The following is a 22,900-nucleotide window of genomic DNA, read 5'->3' as shown; positions in this document are numbered from 1 at the left end:
GCACTGCCAATGAAGCCTCTGGGCTTTCTGTTACAACCTATGTCTTTGTTCTATGTATTGTTATTTTTACTTTAATAGCTAGCATTTTATTTTACACTACACAATACTGTTCTTTCTTTTCTATTATTTATGCTGTCCAATCCATATTTAATGATGTGATGTAGGCAAAGCAATATTTTCTGAAACCCCTCGACCTCTTCTCCTCTGGAATACTTTTTGCTATACAATGTTACATTTAGGTGGTGTGTTATAAACAACCATATCTATAATTCACTCTGGAGTCATCTTCAAGATAGATATACACCTCCAACAGCGGTCAGCCAAATGTTTGCTTGGCCTTTAGCTATTCCTCCCAGTCCATCCCTATACATAGGCATGCTTGGTACAGTTGAGTATTCTCAATAACTGAGAGGGGATTAAGTTTCACACCTTTGTTGGCAGTTCATCTTCCCGGCTACTACTATAGAGTGACCAGATACTAGTCTGTGAGGAATGGTATGTTCCCAAAATGTGGCCTAGAGCCAGGATCATGGCACCCCCAGTGCCCATACCATATTTACAGTGATCAGATCGCCTGATGTCACAGCCAGTCATCCCCCGCCCCCCATGCCTACTAGGTGTATTACATGAAATATTCTTCCCAGCAAGTAAGTGGATTGTATAATAATTGGATGAACAATGTTGTGCCTACCCTTGCCCAGTGGATAGGCTGTGTAAGTGGGGCATTGCCAAACAAGATACTTAAAAGGGGTTTTCCAGGCTAAATATTTTGAACACTTATTCTAAAGATAGGCCCCTAAAACCAAATTGATGGGAATCTGACATCTTGCACACCCACTGTTCTCAGTAGCTGATACGCAGAGAATGGAGTAGGAAGCAGACAGTAGATATTTCTTTGTGCAGTGGTGGAACAGTCACTGCAGCTTAGGTCCTATCCAAAAGAATAGGAGGGTCTGGCCACTACTCAGAACAGAGCTGTCTGCTTCCTGCTCCTTCACCTGTGTATCAGCTGCTAAGAAGAGCTCATTGGTGTGGTGTTGGGGGTTAGATCTGGTACTGACATAATCCAAAAAATTTTGAACAAAATCCAAGCCTTTTCTACCATGGTGTGTGTGGCTACGTTATTTTTCTATCTTACTTGAGACCAACCCCTGTAAACCTCTTGTGTCTTGAAAATTCTGTTTTCAATTCGTTCACGTCAAGACTTATTTATGTGTAGCAAGTGTTTAATGGTTCTTGTACACCTTGTACTGCACAACTTTACTGATTGTTTCCATGTTGTAATATTATTCAAGGTTGTGGCACTGGATTTTAAGAACCGTCAGGATTAGAAGGGCTAAGCAAGTCTTACCAATTCTACTCACCCATTAACCGTAGTACAGTATTACTATATCTACAGTTAAACTGGAACAACTGGTAACAAATTACAATGTGGTAAATGCTTTTTGATTTACATTGCTCGTGACTGATTTCTAAGAAAAATAAGCACAAAGACAGGAAAAAAATCTCAAATATCTGATGACGTTAGAGAGAACTGCTGGAAAACACCCAAGTAGCCACTCAAAATAAATGCCCTATAACTCTGCATAGGGCAGCCAAAAAAAGGATGTTTATCCCTGTATTAGGGAAATGCTAACATAGATTTAACATAAAAAAATGCAATATCAGCATACGAGCAGTTGTGTGATCATACGGTGTGGTCACGATGTCCAGTTACACAGATGTAAACTAGGTGGCCATGACAGTAGTCACAGTATTACATTCATTTACTACAAACTGATCAATTTTTTTCAGTATTTGATCTGTGGGGGTCCCACTTCTAGACCCTGCACAGATCAGCTGTTCCAGCAGCATGTGCAAGCTGCTCTTATTCAAGTAATAGGAGTTGGGCTACAGCTCTATCCACAGTTACCAGGAGCAAGATAGCTTGAGGTTGTCCAGTTCCAGACAAATATTGAGACACAACCATTATAGTTTGTGTAATGAAAGGTTATAGAATTTTCCAATATAATTTCTGTATCAATTCCTCACAGTTTTCTCGATCTCTGCTTTCTGTGATTCACTGTATTCGGCCCGTGGTCATGCGATATATGCACAGCCCGTGGTCATGCGATATATGCACGGCCCGTGGCATGTGATGAACACACAGGTGTACAATTTGTTACCTGGCAGATGTTAACATTGAGGCGTAACCCTGGCGAATCTAGTTTGGGTTAAAAGTGTTTCAATATATATGCGAGTGTGAATTCTCAGAAAAGAGGGAGCGGCTTAAATGTGCCAATATTCCAACTACACAGTGATTTATCATCCAGCAGCAGCCACTGTGATAAATCTGGCATACCTCCAGACCGCCTGCCTACATTTACACTGTGTATTAGTACAGTTGAGCCAGTGTATGTGAAACTACACTTAGATGTATAAAGAGATGGACTATTCTGTTTTTCCAGAGGGCAAACAAGTATTAGAAGATTAAAAAATAAAATATATATGTATCACTCAGCAAAACGCCAAAGGAAAGTTTAAATTGCAAATCTGAATAAAATATGTATGACTTGTGACTCATCCTCAACGGAGACTAGAACCAGAAAGATGAATATACGTACTGAGTGAAGGAAGGAAAAGGTCAATCATTTGTCCTAAACATATATTTCATCGGTGACAAAACATAAAGGTATATCTGAACTCAACAACTGGCAGCAAGGGAGCACCATTGGTCAGGATCAGGAATGCTCAATGTTTAGGTTGGGAACTCAGGATGGAGGTAAAAATCAGGATAAAATCAGTGATAAAAACAAGGGACAAGAGTCTATATACTCTACAGAGATACCACATGGCATACTATAGCAGGACTGTAGTCTATAGTCTACAATAATCTAAATATTTCCCTGCTAGTATTCATTGTCACCAGCACCTCTGGGACGTCAGGTGAACATAGCGGCTGAACAGTAAGTAATAGTGGTGGGTGTAGGCTGCCTTGGATCTGAGCCAGTCTGCTGCAGCAAATGCCCTTCTGGAAGGACACAAAGCCTGATCCCTTGTGATGGTCCAGCCACTCAGAAAGGGCTAAATAAAAGCTAGAGGACTAGATATCTTCTGTTTGTGATGTGTATAGAAATACAAGTACAACTCTTTTAAGCCTATTCTACCTAATTATGACCAATTTTGGCATCGAAAACCATGACATTTCTTACAATACACAATATAAATGCCTTAGGATATTAAAAATGCTGAAGTCTTCTTTTTCTTTATAGCTGCTAGATAAAGGGTTACATTATTGCTGTAAAATCCCCTAGAATGGGGATAGGTTAGCAAAAAAAAAGAAAACAAGCTGACAAGAAGAAGAAGAGGGGGAAAAGTGCCTATCCAACAAGTTATTGCTTCTAGAATAGAAACAAAGTATTCACTTGCTAGTACAGCAGTTTGTGCGCTTTAGAAATGCTATTTCTGCAAATGGTTATAGTAAGGTACGACCGTTGTCAGACATTTTGAAGGTTTTAGAAAGATAGTATGTCACCTGATCACCAACATATATATATATAGCTGTTCACACTGAGTCTTAGCTGCCCCCAGTTACCATCTGGGTGTGTCTAGAAAATGGCCAAAAATGCACCAAGTTTGCCACTTTTTAGATACTGTGCAGAGCGGGACGGGCATGTCGACAAGCTGATGTGGGGCAACCTCAGTCTATGAGAATTACTATAACTCCTAGTAGAAATCTATGCCAGTTCCTGAGTGCTGTAAACTTCAATTCAGACACACTAATATAAAATATTAGGACTCAGGAGATTCTTAGATTCTGAAACATCTTTTGGAGAATGAATTAAGAGTGGTGTAAGATATGTCATAGTGACCCGACTATCCTCTTCGTGCACCTGCCAATATCCTGTGCTGAGGAGGAGACGGCCCTTATAATTATTTATCTCTACAATTATAGTTTTACTACCTTCTGAATACTTATTTGCTAGCATTTGTTTCTTTCCTGACATTGCTGCCAAGGTTCAAAGTCAACACGTCTTCCTGCAAGATCATCTTCCTATTCTCTAAACCTGGCCAAACACATTAGACGTGGAAGTCTCCTGACTCTCCCCGATGGCAGAGATTAGGAAAGAGAAAAGAACTTCACCTGCCCGGCCCTTCTGCTCTCAGGGAGAAACGTTGGTGCCGCAGGTGTCTGGCACTGACTTACTACCCACTTCCTCGAAATGCACATCTAGACAAGCTGAGCATGTAGGTGTACGGAGGGTCAGGAGAGAGAACAGGCAGCTGAACATGAACAGGTGTGTGGTTACAAGTTTTTGGACAATATGGCCAGTTTCATAGTTCTATATCTTCTGCATCTAGGTACGATGAGATTATCCATGTGGGCTAAACAAGGGCAATTCAACTTATTGAACAAGACCACCTTGTTCTCAGGATCACCAAAACGCACTATTCTGGCTTCTATGACATATCTGGTCACAGTTCCTTTAAGTAAACAGTGAAATAAACATGGCCGATAAATAGCAGTCAGGTTGGTTCTGTGATAATGTGACAGTAATCGTATAATGGCAGACAGTACATGCACATAAGACAATACAAATACAGCAGCCTGAAGTGATGGATGAGGCTTCTTACTCCGCCATGTCATGGTAGAATATATTAGAGTCACTTATGGTTTTTGTGGCTTGTGCTGATTTTAGTAGAGGAAACCATAGTTAGGTATGGTATGATGTTATTGGCAGGGAGCCATGCTGCAAATGTGTATCGGATACCTGGCATATAACAATACCCTGAAAATACTGAACAAAATGAAATGCCTCATGATGGCTTTATACATACCGATTCTCATTCATAAATGATGTATACTCTATTTGGCTAAATAGATCTATGTAATTGGATCACCAAAACCCATGTCATAGCATTACAGATGGGACCAGCAAACGGTCTAAAATCTGTATCCACCCAGTTTACTGTGCAAGTGTTTGACTACACCATATTTGTATGTTCTTGTATCACTCACAGTACACCATAAACAGAACCATAACCTGAAGTTCCTGGGCCCAGCACAAAATCTGTAATTGGGTCCCCACTTACCATGGACTATCGAGAATACTGATGTCTTATGTTGTAGATAAACCTTTGGGCCCCCTCATGCTCCAGGGCTCTGGTATAAACTACTACTTCTGCACCTCCTATGACCATGTTTGTTAGCATTATAGGTTTTTGAGCTTTTTATTTTTTTAATACTTTTTTCCTGTTCCTCAAAGACGATTTGAACCTGCGATCTCTGATCCCCAGTATAATGTACTTCAAAACACATAGGCCTCCCTATATGCAATAGGGATAGGCAACCCATCAGAACCAGGATTGTAGGGGTGGCTCTCTTCCTTAGAAACCACGCAGATGCCGTGATAGATATTGATCATGGCATCTGAGGAGTTAAGCCACCGAAGACGGATTATTTTCTGGCACAGCTTTGGCGGCTAGTCACAGGCATCAGCTGTAGAAAAGAATAGAGGAAAACTCTGCAAACTCTCTGTTTAAAGCACTGCGGGAAGAACCGCGATGCGTTCCCACCGCGTTGTTCCCGCAGTCCCCATCTTTCTGTTTCTGCCCAGGACCGCCCATTAGACTGTAGAGAGCATAATTAGCATATTGAGAACTGAAAGTAACAAAACTGATTGCTCAGGAACCGTAGGGGCTAGAGAAAAAATTCCAACTGCAAAAGAATCAGTGGAGGATAGTATGTTAAAGAATACAAAGTTACACATAGGGTGGAGGTTGTGAGAGGTCCTCCTAAAAATAATATGTAAAAAGGCTCTACCTGGATTCAGAAGCAAACAACAAGATGATCGAAACAAGAGCAAATGTTTGACTACAGCCGATGGATTGTGAAACCTACTGTATGTAAGAAGCTTGTGATGAAATGGTCCACTGATCAGATTACTGGGCATATTATTACATAGGTTACAACATCAGTTTAGGATTCTAGAGAAATTCTGACACAACCACATATACAAATACATTGGAACGTGCAGTGGGACATGTCTATACCGAGGCTAATGTCACAGAGCAGAGTGACCTACAAGCGGAGGGATTCACCAGAGAAAGGTGGCTCAGACGATCTGTAAGATATACACTTGTATTGTGATATCATAAAACCTGCTGTTCTATTCACTTACAGGGTAATGGTCTGCACTAATAGTGAGCGATTCCATTAACGCATACTGTATTTTTATGTGGCTGTCTTTGTTAAAGGTCAATGTTAAAAGCGGTAGTTCCATCCTGACAACCCTATTAAGGGGTTATCCTGTGACAAACTTTTAATTAACGAACCCCATTCAAGATCAGAAAAACGTAGGACTCTGAGCCCCCCATTGCAGTTACACCCGCTGCTCCATTCCAGTCTATGAGATGGATAGAGATAGCCAAGTATGGTGTTCAGCCATAGTCATAGTCATAGCCATTAGTCAGTAAAACAGGCACAAAATGGAGTTAGGAAACATGCTTGACCACTGGTTTAGTTAAATATTTCCAAATAACCCCCCCCCAGGCCCTTGTTCTAGTGATAAGTGAGAACCCCTAGCGAACATACATATATTACCTATACCGTGGTGTTTGTCATGGGGTATACCTATAAAGAGGTTTTCTGGGGACTTATTTACTGATGACCAGAGGGGTCTGAAACACAGGATCCCCATAGATCAGTTCTATGAAACAGCAGAAGGGTCCTTTGAGCACGGCTTCTACTTCACAGGCCATGTGATGTCACGTTTATCTAGCACATGGCCTGTTCATGGCTTGGTCCCATTCAAGTGAATGGGCTAAGATGTGATATCAAGCACAGCCGCTATAGAAATTTACCAAAAGTCCTAATCAGTGGGAGTCGTAGTTGTTGGACCTCCGCCTATCTTCAACTAATGACCCAACAATGAGCCGGGACTTGGACTCCAAGCCTGCTAGAAGACCGTGCATCTCCACGGGACCACTGTCCCATACTGTAATCACGTTCTCAGTATATGACCGTAGTCTCATCAGGGGGCAGGGACTTCTAGCATCAATATCCTAGATTACCATGAAATTTGGAGTCTGGGGCCCGGTTCAGTGTTTGGCCTGGAAAATGCCCGTCAACATCCATTGAGAAGCCGTGTCAACTTAGCCTTAGGATGTATCCATAGGTGCCACGTCCACTGGTCTTTAACAGTGTAAATGGGAAAATAAAAAAATGTAAAAACTCTATTGACTAATATGTGTATTTTTAGGACAAGTTGAATATTATAGAGTAGCATAACCCATCACACATGTTTTTCTGATGCTAAGAATATAAAAACCACAACGGATGTTTTTGATGGAAACAGAGATAGATGATTATTCATTTACTGTTTTCTCGAGAAATAATGTTGCGTCAATCACAGGAAAGTCACAGCAGGTCTTAAAGGGGTTGTCTAGGGTCTAGGACTCAGATATCTTTCTTATGACTTGTCAATTAATGTGTTTTGAGATTCCAAGAACGAGAGGCATCAAGTGGATGTCACAAACCCCTGCCAGAGAGATGAATGGGAGCTTCACCGTTTATCAATACAACTGTCCAGACTAAAGCCCCCTTCTTCTTGGCATTGAGGTGGATCTTAGAGGTCAGACCCCATGATCACTTTCATGACATGACAAGTGTATACTCTGCTAACAGTGATAGCCGTTAGGCCAACCTGCAAACAACTAGTGTTACATCTCTCATCGAATATCATACACAACCATTAACAAAGGACCAGGTCAAGCCATTCACAAGAAGATATACAATTCCAAGGAGAACCAAGAAGTGTAGGTCACAATGATATATTGTGTATATCTATGCCATTTGTTTTTTGCCATTGTTCCTGGTTGTTTGTACCCAACCACTTAAATGAGAGGACAATATATTTTTTATCTTTGGCTATAGGAATAAAATGAAATACTACCGTTATTAAAAAACATAAGGCATAGATGTCCCCCACTGACCTTTGCTGAATATACCCTTGTTTACTTGCATGAAATTCAGCTTTTCCTGCTATTTATTTTGCTTTTCATTGTATTTTTAATCCAAGGGAACAGCAAAAACATTCCTAAAAAGGACAATTTTGGGGCGATTTCCTTATTTTGCTTGCTGCGATCCTTTTGAAGGCACACGCTCAACTTATATCAATACAGACTATGCAAAACAAGAAATCACGCTGCTTGCCGACATAATGGTTTGTGCCCTTAAAACTTATTTCAGTGCAACGATTTGATAAACAGTCCTGAATCGGCCAAAAAGGAAACCCAGCCTCATACATGTCCATAATATGTGAAAACAAACACAAAAGCAGAACAAGGAGGAATTGGACTACAAGTTATTTGCTGTATTCTGGGATAACATTGCTAGAGCCATTCACCACTGGATAGATGTGGCATTACGTGCTGCCTTGGCTTAAAATGTTCCAACATTAGCTAAAAATATGGTATACAGTTTGGAACTTTTAGTCCCCAGAAGTCATATAACTGCATTGTGATACAATGGCTTCCCCTACAGGTGTAACACATTGCATTTTCAGCTACGTGTTGAAAAAGGAGAAATAGACCAGTGGATGATGTGCAGTTCATGGTCATGTGAGGTGCAGTCCATGGTCATGTGAGGTGCAGTCCATGGTCATGTGAGGTGCAGTCCATGGTCATGTGATGGACACACAGGTGCACAGCTTGTTACAGTCACAGCACAGTAATCAGGCATCTGCCTTGTGACGAGCCGTGAACCTGTGTGCCCATCACATGACCATGGACTTATGTATCCACTGTTAGATTTAATGACAGCAAGCAGAGATCTAGAAAACCGTGAGGAATTGATACAGAAAGTATACTGGAAAAATTATACAACAATAACAGTCTTGCAATATTTCTCCAAAACTAGACAACCCCTTTAAGTGGAGAACAGAGAAACAGTAGCCTTTTAGAAGATCGTGCATATATTCTTCCATCAATAAGCAAGCACGTAGACTATCACGAAGGCTATTCCATGATAATTTACATTACATTCAGGCTTTTTATTTGATCCTTGTTCTTGTTATTTGCAATTGTGTTTACAAATCTAACATGAAATATTTCACGGGCCAAGAACAAACCTACAGTTACATATAAAGAATTTGAGAATAACTGATAAGAAAGCAGGGGACCAAATTCTTACTGTTTTGACATCAGAATAATAGCCCGGATGCGTTGGCCAGAAAAGGGGCAGTATGAGGATTTGATTTCCCTTTATTGCCCTATTAGCAGATGACTCCCACTGATACAGGAGAAGAATCCAATAAAAGAAGTACATACAATACAATGATGAGTAAATCGCAGGGTCACATTAGGTGAACATACATTTAAGGACTGTTTATGATAAAGTGAAGACTACCTGAAGAGCATAAATGTCCCTTTTCAATGCTGAAGACTAGCACAACGGGAAGATTGTAGTCAAGTGCTATTATGAAGAAGTGACTATAGAAGATACCATAAATTATCCCAGGAGGGATCCATCACAACACTGCCGTCACACTGCACGACTTTACCTTAATTCCACGCTTGCTCCATTGTCATTTCCCCTGCTATATTGCCAGTAAAGGCTTTAGCATGGTAAGACATATTCTGGCAATAGAAGCAGGGGAATTCCAGGCAATAGACATCAATGATAAAACATTTGGGCAATTTCCCATAAAGTGAATGTAATACTTTCATAATTTATCTGCAGCCTCAGAAGCCAATCCATACAGCAGAACCGGCCAAGAATACATGACGCTAGTACAGAGAAGTACAGATACATGAAAGTTACGTAGGCATCCTGACACTACCACGGCTTAACATACACTACTCTAACTAAACTAACCTGGTTTATACATATAACCCCTTAAAGAGTATATTAGATTTCGAGAAAAGCTGAAATATGTGCAGGGTCTTACTGAGAATGACTGTATAAGCCTTAATACAGGATGTCCTATCAGATTCTTGGCTGATAAGTCACATTATGGCTGAAACACAATTTACATGGGGTGTTACAATAAGGAGCAGTCTGCAGTCTCCCCTATCCATTACCGATAATAGCTGAGAAAAGCCCAAGTAACTAATATAGGAGATCCAGGGACACAGGACTGTAAGTACAGGGAAAATACATGAAATCAAGCAGCTAAAACACAAAGGGGGGGGGGGGGGTCGTGTCTATGAATACAGTTAGTAAAGCCTTTGCCGTTTGTGAATAATATACTAATCTAACCACACAAGCCGTCCTTTGAGGGTACATGTAACTTTTTGACTACTCTAGATTTCCATTTTTTGTTAGATGTAATTAACAAAAGCAGCAATATTGGTATTTTTTTTCTATTTTTTTTTTACAGCATTCACTGTGGAGGTAAGTAACATGGCTCACGGTACTACAAAAGAAGTGACACCAATTATGTTTTTTTTTTGTTTTTCTTAAATTTTTAAAATCAGTTCCTGTAAAAGACTTCAACATGGAATGACTTGCATAATACCTTGCAATACTTCTGTATTACAAGGTATTATACAAGTAAATGTACATGGCAGAGCCAGATCCCACAGACAGGCCTCAGGCTGCCACAACGACCTTCTAGCACCCCATGTTATATGGAGGTCAAGGGAACCCCTTCTCTCGGTCTAACCACTGTGGGGGGTTTAGCCCAGTAGTAGTATAGGAGCTTGGTAGAGCAAAACAAAGCCCCAGGTTTCTTTACAAGTAAAAGGCTTCTATTTCCATGTAAATAGTAAAAACAGTGGATAAACTTCAGAAGCTTCCTTCAGTAATTTCTCAACAAGCAATGGGACACCAAAAACTACTTAATTCAGGCAAAATATAAAAAAATAAATCAGGTTAGTCTCAGCAGCTTGGCTGAGATACAGTAACAGACCCTCATGGTGTCCTTTCTCAGAGACACTCCACCAACGTCATTGTCACCACCATCTACTGTACCACAATCATCATCTACTGTACCACCACACTTGTCCATTCACTCTCTTTCATTAGGGGAGAAAATCCCTGGATGGAGTATGGGAGTGACCTCCCCAAAAACTCTGTAGTCACTTCTAAATCCTGCACACAAATTCCAGTCACTTAAGAAAATGCTCAGAAGCCTATTGTTACTGGCGCATATTTTTTTTTTATTTTTTTTTTTTACAGGATCGCCGAAGTAAACAACCTTGGTGACACATCCTACTAATATTATAAATGTGAAAGTTTGTGTGTTTGTTCCTCAATTACGCAAAAACGAGTGCGGGAGCGACGTCGCCATGCCAGCCGGCAGCATGGAGCCGGCATAGATTGCGGCTGCCTTACCCCACATTCTGCAGACAGCCACACTAGCAGCAGTGACTTTCGGTCGGAACAACGTCATGCGCGGGGCTCAGATTGGCCCAGGAACTGCGTGGGCGGAGCTATAGACCCACAAGCCGGCGTGCACCCACTCACAGGAAGAAAATGCTGGCGTGCATGCCGGCATCGCTGGAGCCCGGCGCGCGACGTGGAGCGGTGAGTCGGCCGGGGCCCCAGGGGTCGGCAGGGGTACAGGGAACTGTGCCGTACTCCCACAGATCGCTGTTTACTTGTGCCGCACGCCGTGCATGGCTGCAGCAGCTGCGCTGCACAGTCTGCCAACCCCATGCACCCCTGTAACCCCGGGGTGGGGTGCAGCCGGGTTCGCAGGTGTGGGTGGGGAGTGGTTAGAGATGGCAAAAAAACGGGGCACGGGGTGAGGTGGGAAGTGGGCTCAGGGTCGTGGGTTGGGGAGGGAGAACGGAGTGAGGGAATGTTGGAGCGGATAGGGAAAAAAGTGGGGGGCCAGGGGGGAAGGGAAGGGGGCCAGCGGGGCGCAAGGTGGGGGTCCATGGGCGCACTGGGGTTGGAAGGGCCCACTGCGGCCACAAGGCAAAGGCCGGGGGGGTGGGGGGGGCAGGCAGCACTGTAGGTGGGGCACGCAGGAGGTAGGGGGCCGCGGACGAAGTCGCGGGTAATGCTAGTCAGCTATAATTTTTTCTCTTGGATTACTACACCACTTACATCTCTCAGTCATCAGCCTCACACCACAGACACCAGTCTCTGCATCCCACATGTTGCAGAACTTTGTACCCGATGAAGGTGGCAGTACGCTCCTGAAACAAGTCATCCAAATAAAGTTGTACTCAATTACATCACTGTGAGTCAACTATCCTGGGCAAGCCATTTTTTCGTTTGTTTTTTTAACACAAACATAGGAATGACACAAATCTTTCTGGAATTTGATTATTTCAGCAGCCCCCCACAAATTCAATTCTTCCAAAACACCTTTCATTGCCAGCTCAATGCTATTAGATGAGCATCTTTAGGGTGCGCTGTTTGTGGCACATTTAAAGGGGTTGTTGGGCCCCACATTGATTTCTCATACTAATGACATATCCACAGTTTAGGTCATCATTATGTGATCAGTGGAGATTCAACACTCAGACCCCTACAGATTAGCTATTCCATCGGCCTCTGGGTGTTAGAAGCTGCTAATGCTTGGGCAGCACGGCTTTTAGTCGAGTAATAGGAGAAGGCAGCAGCCCTGTGTACTGCATAGCAGTGGTTCCAGAGAATTGCAGCACGGCTCCTATCACTAGGAGTGGCATTGCATGCGTTGCCCATCCAATAGCAGCTTTTGGCACCTGGAGAATACTAATACAGCTGATCTGTGTGGGGTCTGGGGACGCACCTCACTAATACAGTTGACAGTGTGGATTGGTCATCAGTATGAAAAATCAACTGCAGTTGCGACAGAAAATTGATTTTCTGTCATCTGTTCTCCTGCTGATGATCAAGTAGGTGAGGAGGCAGTGCGCATGTAATCTCCATGACATGATATGTCTGTCTTAGGCCCGGTTCACATCTGCGTTCGGGCCATTCCATTCCTCTCTCCATGCAAGCATCACTTTTCTCTCCACATTTTTTGTGCGGAAACAGCGGAAACCACACTGACCCCATTATAGTCTATGGGGTCCGCAGGTATCCTTAGGTAACCGGTTTTATATGCGGATTAAATTTCCCGCATATAGTCCCCATTGTAGGACTATTAAAGGATTATCTTATCTTAATTTCCGTTCGGAGAGCCCCCACAAGACTTCCCGAACAGAAACCCATGTGCAGATGTGAACAAGGCAATAGAGCATAAAACACCCTGACTCAGTGCCTATATCTCCACTGACCTTTCCTGGCGACATCTTCATATACAGGAAAGACCTGCTCAGTCAAACACTGGCGAGGCAACTCAATTCTTGGCATTTCCCAAGTGTTTGATGGGATCAGCGGGGGGCCAGATATGTAGCGGTGTTGGAGTGGAGAGTAATGGCGCTTTATCTTTTTTACCCATTACAGAAATATTCCCCACCAGACAATCCCTTTAATATTTTATAAATACTTCTGAATTTTTTTCTCATCAGAGTGACTGGCGGTACAAGACCCATTTTCACATTTCAACCTTGCATCCAGTCTGTTGGAAAAAGCCCAAACAATATACTTCAATATATATAAGCCAAACTAGACATTGTGGAGCAGGAATTGGGTCCATGACCCAGCACGGGTTTCCCAGCCCTAAACAGCAGTTAACCATTTCCAGTTCAGATAGTTATCGCCAAGTAAATGACTGGTACTCATTGATCTATAACACTGGGCTGCTGTCTATGAAATATGCAGAACTGCAAGGAAATTCCCATGAGAGCATATGACCATGCAGTCCTTCCCTCTGTCTGCACGTCGTCTCATATCATTTTATAGGTTCTGATGACTGTTTTCCAGAGTCAACAAGTAACATTTACCAGAGATTACTTGGCTTGTAAAGTAAATATCTTCTGCTCTGTAAAATATGCTTTCAAAGGGAAGTGGAACGCACAAGTGAATAAATACTAGAGCCATATCCTAATACCCCAGGCCGAAACAGTGAATGTTACAGTAACAGAGAGAAATCTCTGTAATTGACTAAAAATGCAAACAACTTCTATTCTGCTCTATAGAGAACTAAAAGAAGTTCTTGTTTATTGCCTCTGCATCTGTAGATAGGAGGGAGGGGGGGGGGAGGGACATGTGGCACCGCTTTAACTTTCACTTTTCTCCTAGTCTTCACCACCTTTGAACTCTATCTACCTGAGGCTCAGTTCACATCTGTGTTCAGAATTGTTATTCTGTTCCATCAAAAAAGCAGAATAATGTAACACAAGCCGTGATGGATCAATCACGTGATGGACACCACCAACCCCTCATGGACTCCACTGAATTATAATGGCGTCCTTTTTTTTTTTTTCCCAGAAACACTAACACTGCACAAGAATGCAATTTTTTTTCCCCAAATCTGCAATAAACAGCCCAACACACACAGCCTCACATGGCTGAAGTTCCACATCCCCAGCTCTCCAACTGAAATGAAGTCCACATCCATTGCTACTTTCTAAATAGGAGAGAAAACACCCCTATTTTCAGGATCAATGGAGTCTCAGGGGGGCGACCCCACCGATCGTCAATTTATCCTCTGTTCTATGCAGCAGTGATTTTTAGCAGAGGCAGCGGAGCAGGAAAAGTGCCTGAGAAGAGCAGAAGGGGCATTTCTCTCTGATAAGATAGATTGCAAAGCCCCTGACATAGGTAAGCAGTTACCACTCTAGGAGCGCTTGTAACTGCTCAGAGGGCCCCAAGTGTGACTTGGCATCCAAGCCACATGGCCAAATTTTTAGTTTAGAAGCATTTTTAGAGTGCTGTCACATGATATATCATACGGCATTGTAGTCACACTCAGGACAGGACCATCAGTGAAAGCATTAACCAATTATGGACTTGTCCTCAGTATTGGACACTTTGTTTTGTAGGTTACTGCACGGTCCGTAATAATGGAAAGTCCATAGTCAAATGCTTTAACTTATCTAAAAGGGTTCAATCAGGCTAAGAATATTGATATAAGGATGGTCCATCAACACCATGTCAGTGGAGGTCCGACACCCCCACCAATAAGTTGTTCTGAGCAGCTGATACGCAGAGAATATTCGCTATTCGCTGAATAGTGGCCAGATCAGGTACTGCAGATCAACTACCATTCACTTGAAAGGGCCAAAAAGGCAGTGACTCATCTCAGTCAACACACAGAGAACGGAGCTGTCTGCTTCCTGCTTTATTGCCTGTCTATCAGCGGCTGAGAACAGCCAATTGATGGGGTGCCGGGTGTCAGACCGTCACTGATCTGATTTTAGTGACCTATTGTTAGGATACGTCATCAATACTATTAGCCTGGGAAACTCCTTTATGTGAAGTACAAGCAGCCCCATCCTGGATTGTGGCTACAGTACCACACAGTATATTTTAGGGCAGCACGCTAACAGGGTCCTCCTGCCGTATTTCTAATCAACTAAATTGACTATATTGACATTTAACGCATTAACCTACATCATAAAGCCATGTATCAAGGAGTCCATGATAGCCAATTAACCCAACAAATATTAACTAATCTAATTTAGCTGACCCTTTACCTGAGGGTGAGGACACAGCACGCGGCCCTTATCCACTGCGTGCAGACAGAGCCTCAGTCACTGGCGCTGGCCGTGCCGTGTGTTTTCATCCTGCTACCTTGTATTGTCTTTATTAGCAGTTGGATACATTATGTTGTTTCAATTGTTACAATTTCCAAATAACTAAATGTAGCGAGTCCAAGTTGCTCGCCATGATAGCAGCTGCTTCCAGGGACCTCTGTGATCTGTGAGCAAGCAGTCCTCGCTGCTAGCATTTATTGTTCAATAAGACCTGGTCAGTCCACGTCTTTGTATTTAGAAGAAATGTTCTACCGAGCTGCGTTGTCATAGAAACAAAGATAGTTTACGTAACTTGGCTAAAAGCATGCATTATCAATAGACAGGACTGCTGGCACAGTACGATACCTGCGGTTATCCTGCCAGGTTCGCGCTAATCCTACAGTCAGACGGTGGTACTCTCAAGAGCGAAATGATCCATCTCACCTACCGGTAAGACCTTTTTACGAGCCATAAAGCCTTCTTGTATTGTCTTCAGAATTTAGAAAGTATGGCTCGATTTCTATTTGCGTTCGGGCCTTTCCATTCCTCTCTCCGCTTGAAAACCGTGGAGAAAATAGTCCTGAAAGCAGCACTTTTCTATCCGCATTTTTCGTGTGGAAACCACACAAACCCCATTAGAGTCTATGGGGTCCGTGGGTTTCCTTAAGTAACCACTTTTTTAATGCGGAGTAGGTTTCTGTTCAGGGGAGGGATCTCCAAGTGGACTCCTCGAATGGAAACCCATGTGCAGATGTGAATTGGGCCCAAAAAGGATTAACCAAACTTTCATGTGGATTCGGTGCAACGACTGTCCTACAGCAAACCATTCACAATGTATTGCTCAACAGGTTTTTTTGGCATAGAAATCTGGGCCAGGTTTATAGGATCGTACCGCCAAACTGACTGACGTAATGGAGACAAAAAAAAAAAAAAATCACATCAGAATCAATTTTGTTTCCCTATGAATTCTAGGAAAAGGTATGTAAGGCTCAAAAAAATGCAACAAAATATGCTACAAAAGAAGGTGCGTTTCCATAACGTGGGGACCTAAAATATTTCCTACATGCCTACTACTGGAATAAGTCAATGACTGGGTTTTTAAAGAAGCCTTGCAAGAAGCCAAACCAGTAAAAGTTATTCCACAAGGAAACAATACTCTCCTTCAGATTTTCAGAGAGCTGTTTTTGGGGGACACTGCGGCAATGGGTACTTGGTTAGATGAGAAATGTCTAGAGTAACTCAGATGACCACAGTCCCTGGTGGTCAGTGGGATGGCCTCGTTCCACCTGAATGTATTGCACAGTATACCAGAGCGCACTCGCTGTAAGAGGGGCCTGACATACCTTGTGTGCAGAATTACAGGTTATATTGGCTGATATTTTAGCTCACTGAGTAATACCATTAAGATGGGGGTAATGTGGATTTAATGACAGAGTCACTCTGGGTATCCTGACTGGCACATAGCCAATACTGGAGAGCAGAACTCAATGTACAAAATAGTTTTCCACAATATGCAAATTCTTAAACCCAGTGACTATGACCTACAGTTCACACAGATGCAAGGGCAATGGAAAGTTATTCAAATCATGCTAGGTGGTGGCAGAAGAACTGGCTGCGAGAAAGCATCATGAGGTTTCTGAAACTACCTGATATACTCCTAGACTGTATACCATATGAAGCAGACTCTCGAGACTGATACATACAATGCAACCACTTTATTGTCTACACAGCACGGTCATATGAGTGTTTGTACCCGGTGATATATCTTATCCAGTTCAAGTCCCATTAATTTTTCTGAAGCCTCGCATGGTGTCTGCTTTAAGTATAACTTACACCTTCAATAACTGTTGGCTGGACACCATTTCAGCCAACAGCTATTCCTCCCATACCCATACACGTTCAGTTTGGAGGAGTACCGGCATTTGTGTTTTTAGAGTACAGCAGAGTAATCCAGTGCCAGACATCTCTAGCAGCGACATATGTCCCAGAGAAACAGAAAGATCAGACATGATGAGACTGATAATAAACAATCCTTTCATCCCAAAACCATCTGCTGGTAAAGTGGGGAGGCCCCATACACAGGGGACAGTCTGGCAGAAATCGGAGGGTATGGACAAATTTTATCCCACGTGTTTGAACCTAGTTAGCAAGTTTTTACCTATCCAATGGATCAGTCACTTTGTCACACCTGCATGACCTGAAGCGCCCTACACAAGGGTAGAACAGGACCTTTAGGATTAATAATAATTTACAAACTAACCATCCCCTTTAAGGACTATACAAGTATCTGTAACACTCTTCTATAATCATTGTCAGAAAGAGGAAGTAGAAGCCAAAACGTAGCCGAAAGAGGAATACCAGAACTTTGTACTGTGACACTTGCACATTAGGACTGTGTTACAAGGTTTATTTCTAATTATACGCCATCTTTATTCTATATGGTGCCTCTTCACAACTAGCATTCTTCAAGTAGTTTAAAAGGACCGATCAGCGCCCGTCATGTACGTTTTAGTAGAAGCTTGTCCATCCCACAAAATATTTTGTCATAAATCTATATTGTACTATTCCTCTCTTACTCCTCCTGGAAATGCATAAATGACTTAACTGGGTTTTACCATTTTTTCTGTGAAATGAGTGTGCGCCATGTTGACACTCCTAACTTGTAACACCCAATCGTCAGTTTCCTGTTCTTCCTGGATTATTTAGGAGATAACCACCACTTGAAAACACAGTTGAGACACGCTGTTCCAAAGATTAGTTAGGCTTTAAGTTGGAGTAATCCGCTGACGATCAGTTTATGGCTAGGTTCACACATGTCTGGATTATGCTTGGGAATTCTATCCTCGAATCTTCTTGAAAAGCGTAGAGAGAAAAAAGTCCTCTGTATTTTTTGGGCAGGAAAACCCGTCAGGCCCCATTATAGTCTATGGGGTCTGCAGGTTTCTGTGGGTAACTGCTTTTTAAGTGGATTGGGATTCCATTTTTGGGTCGAGTACAACCAAAGAACAGAAACCCACAGTTGTGAACTTAGTGAGATACTGTCAGGAAAAAGAAAACTTGTATAAGATGTGTATTAGGCCAGGACAACACACGGCGTACTGGCATCAAGTTAGCCACTGCTATATAGGGTAGCAGTGTAGTTGATACACAAATCCCATGTAAAATACTGCTGTGCGTTTGGCCGTGGTTTTCAACCTCTGCAATGCAAAGGCTGTAAAGATGGGCCTGTTGCCCTGGGATTGCATCTGATCTGCAGCAGCCCTGACCTGTGTAGCCTTATAGAAAGTCTGTCACCAGAATCCAGCACTGCAGAAAGCTAGGTTATAGCCGCTAAATTCCCCTGTTCCTAATTTATCAATATCCTACTAAGACCTTTGGCACAATGAGGTTGCTGCAGGGGAAAACACGGTTTGATTTCTGAGACCCCCATACCAATTGGTGGTGCTGGGTACTGGTGACAGACTCACATTAAGCAGTCTTTACCTTCACCACCCATGGACACACATTCTTTACATCCACACTTTGGCTAACACATCCAACATTACTGACAGGGATTCCAGGAAACGTCTGCCCCAGTGAATAACAATATGGCGGCATGCAAATATCTTCCACAGAATTCACAAATGGTAATTGATTCCAGTTCTAACAGGAAATATTTCTTGCAAGTAATAAGGATATTGATTCTAGCTCCTACCCAGGGCAAAAAGGGGATGCTATAGGAGCGTACAAAGGAAGTGAAACGAATCTGTGTTATGGTCACGTAACCTGAATACAAACAGTGTGCACAGATACATAGTTCCTGTAAAAAGGGATCATATAGATAATTAAGAGAACCACACAGTGTTGCAGAGAACTTCATTTACACATTGTCTCACATTTATCAGTCTGGTCTCCTGCATCGAATGCATTTTCAATAGAATAATAGAGAAAAACTGCAATAAAGATAGACGGACTCTAACAGCTTTGCCCAGCCCTGGAGTTTCAGAAATCTACCAGCAAGGGGGCATTCACTTCTAGTGCTCCCAGAAGCAGGTCCCTGAAAGCATCTAGAGGACCCCTACTCACTGTATTTCTTATAATCCAGAGAGTGAGCGGCCCTGGAGATGCCAAGGCATTGCAGACTCCTAGTGTACCAATTGTGCCAGTCAACCCTAGTTTCTAGCATAATTGATGCCATACTGTGCTAATGACTACTATAAGTGATACCATACTAAGCTAATGAATGACATAACTGACACCATATGACGCTAATGACTGGCATAACTGACAGACTATGATAAAGACTGGTATACGTGACACTGTAGCACACTAGAGACTGGCATAATTGATGCTATGCGACTCTAGGGACTGGCAAAACTGATGCAATTTTTACACTAGTGACACACTGTCAATAACACAAGGTTCCTTATCAGTCAGTGTCAACTATTTAGCAGTACTTGCTGTTCCCATCATATTAATGCAAAGTAAGGTTTGTCACCACATACCCAGCATTGTGCAGGTGGAATACCTAGCCAAAATACAGAAAACAAGTACCAGAAGTTTTCAGAAAAATCCTACCAACCCAGCTCTACTGCATTTGTTGTTGTTCACAGTCATATGTATTATTCACAGGCAGACAGAAGTGAATATTGGGGACTTGTCTGAGCAGCACAAATAATCTATAACCAGAACATAGAACTCATTGACCAATGTCACATGTGTCATATAATAATACAATACTGTGTATTTGCATATTAGTACTGATAACATGGGCTCTGTATTATTCTAGCTTCCAGCTGTGCACCCGCTCTGCATTGGGTAGGAAATGCCCTTTACATGTACAGGTTAATACACATCGGTGCTAAACGCTATATACAGGTAGATATTACTCCCCCAACATGGGTCCTAGTCCATGGACAGGTAAATACATATCAATGCTAAACTCTATATACAGGTATATGTAACTCCCCAAACATGGGACACAGACCATGGACAGGTTAATACTAGAGATGAGCAAGTAGTATTCGATCAAATACCTCGCCGGCATAGGAATGCGTGTATTCGGCCGAACACTAAGGGGTTAAACGCTTCGGCTATTCTATGCGTTTTAACCCCTTGGCCGATTACACGCATTCCTATGCCGGTGAGGTATTTGATCGAATACTACTCGCTCATTTCTAGTTAATACATACCAGTGCTAAACTCTATATCCAGGTAGATATGACCCCGCATTGGGACACAGACCATGGACACACCTGCATTGAGTATTTACGGTGTGAAGTCAGAAAGTGAGGATACAGAGCAGCACTGTTTAGCATGGGGGCTGCCATATACACCCCAATTCTTCCTCTCTCAGCACCCTTAACACCTACACATAAGCCATTCCCAAACATACACGGTGCACATGTGTCAAGGTGGGCATAAGAGCTCTGTGGGCTCGGTTATATTTGCAGTGCTTGGGGTGCAGCACCCATCACATGACCACCCACTGATGCCACAATGCCCTTCACTGATGCCATAGCAACAACTGGCACCAGCAAAACTTGTCCTCCTCAGTGCCCTCACAAATACAAGGACTATCCTATAATACAGCACAACTAGGGGTCAATGCTGGGACTTGTAGTCCCGCTACAGCTGAGGCTGCAGGTTCCCCTACCCTGCAGTACTACACACAGAGTCAACACTGACCTGTTAGAAGGAAATCCGCCCTGGTATTGTCATGCCCCAGTCAGGAGGGAGCAGGCTGCAGAGCTGTCAGCGGGTGACACGGAGCTTACCACAGGGCGTCCACCCACAGTCCACACGCGGAACGTCCCGCTCTCCAACACGATCAGCTGCGGACTGCACAGGGAAGTGCACAATCTGTTGACAAGCGGCAGCAGCCAATAGCAGCGCATTACGTCACACGTGCGACCAATGAGCGCGCCGGCACTATCAGATTGGTGCGCTAGGCGTCGCTGTTGCGCAGGTTTGGGCTGCACATAAATAGAAGTGCGCGCTGAACTTCTACAAGGGCGGGGCTTGGGGCAGAATAAAGACACAAGCCAGATTTGAGGGTTGCGGTTTTGATGCGATCTTTAGTGCAGTTTCTTAAGTCTACCTTTCACCTGTACAATAACACATTCACATTAACACATTCAGCAAAAACCGCAACCAAACTGCTTGCAGTTTTTTCAATGCTGTTTTAGTTGCACTGTGTGAATGCAACCTTAGCCCAATAATCTGAGCACGTCCCACATATAACATGTAGAGTGCTGCGTTACCTTCACAGCTCATGCATACAAGAATCTAACAAGTTGCATCAATGGGGGCACATTTTCTGTCATGACACATCATATAGTTGTATATAGGGTATGCTATAAAGATATGGAACACAAATCGTGTATATGAGCCTTTCATGAAACCCTAAACTAATACAGCCCATTGGAATGGCAGAAACACTTTGCACTATAGCATACCTGACCGACTGAAGGTGTTATAGTTATTGTGACTGTATACAGTACTATATGTATACAGGCACAATATACACTGTACCATACAGTATACAAGCACAATATACACGGTACCATACAGTATACAGGCATAATATACACGGTACCATACAGTATACAGGCACAACATACACTGTACCATACAGTATACACTGTACTATACAGTATACAGGCACAATATACACTGTACTATACAGTATACAGGCACAATATACACTGTACTATACAATATACAGGCACAATATACACTGTACCATACAGTATACAGGCACAATATACACTGTACCATACAGTATACAGGCACAATATACACTGTACCATACAGTATACAGGCACAATATACACTGTACCATACAGTATACAGGCACAATAACTATTGCACTCACCCGCACCAGCCAGTCAGGTGTGGTCAACTGCAAATTTTCCATGCAGCAAACCCGCAGTGTAAGGAAATTAGATGCAAAGTCTCATCTACACATTGTGGAAATTTGCTGCACATATACGGTGCACATGTTGGACTCCATAGCATGTCAATTCTATCAGTGGACTTCATCCTTTGCAATACAGAAATATAACAAAATCTGCGACCAATCCGACCATATCTGTATTTAATAGATGCAGTGAAATCTGTATGGAGAATATTCATCGAATTCATTCCTGTGTACACGTAGCCTTCTCTCCGGCCTCCCTCAGTTTCACATTAGTGTTCGGATTTCCATCCTTTGGGTCAGCTTGAGAATCCTATCTGCTTAAAAAAATGGTTACCTGTAGTGTAATATACTCAGTGATGCTATTATTGGGGTCACAGAGGTTGTAGTTATAACATGGCCTATAAACCAGGAGGACTCACAGATACCCCTTACCACACCTAAATCCTCCTTCCCTGCTCT

At 42.7% G+C, this 22,900-nt stretch overlaps 1 protein-coding gene across 2 annotated transcripts in view; it reads right to left on the bottom strand.

Moving 5' to 3' along the window:
• MARCHF8 (membrane associated ring-CH-type finger 8) overlaps nt 1-21,350 on the bottom strand; it is a 170,560-nt gene extending 149,210 nt beyond the window's left edge. For both annotated transcript variants that reach the window (XM_075258199.1, XM_075258202.1), the window contains exon 1: nt 21,208-21,350. The gene's annotated coding sequence lies outside the window, so the exon portion shown is untranslated. The remainder of the gene's footprint in view (nt 1-21,207) is intronic.
• Nucleotides 21,351-22,900: the final 1,550 nt, after the last annotated feature.

This window comes from Leptodactylus fuscus, chromosome 10 (genome assembly GCF_031893055.1).
Source record: "Leptodactylus fuscus isolate aLepFus1 chromosome 10, aLepFus1.hap2, whole genome shotgun sequence".
Taxonomy (NCBI): domain Eukaryota; kingdom Metazoa; phylum Chordata; class Amphibia; order Anura; family Leptodactylidae; genus Leptodactylus; species Leptodactylus fuscus.
The sequence above is the reverse complement of the archived record's forward strand: the minus strand, read 5'-3'. Positions and strand labels throughout refer to the sequence as shown.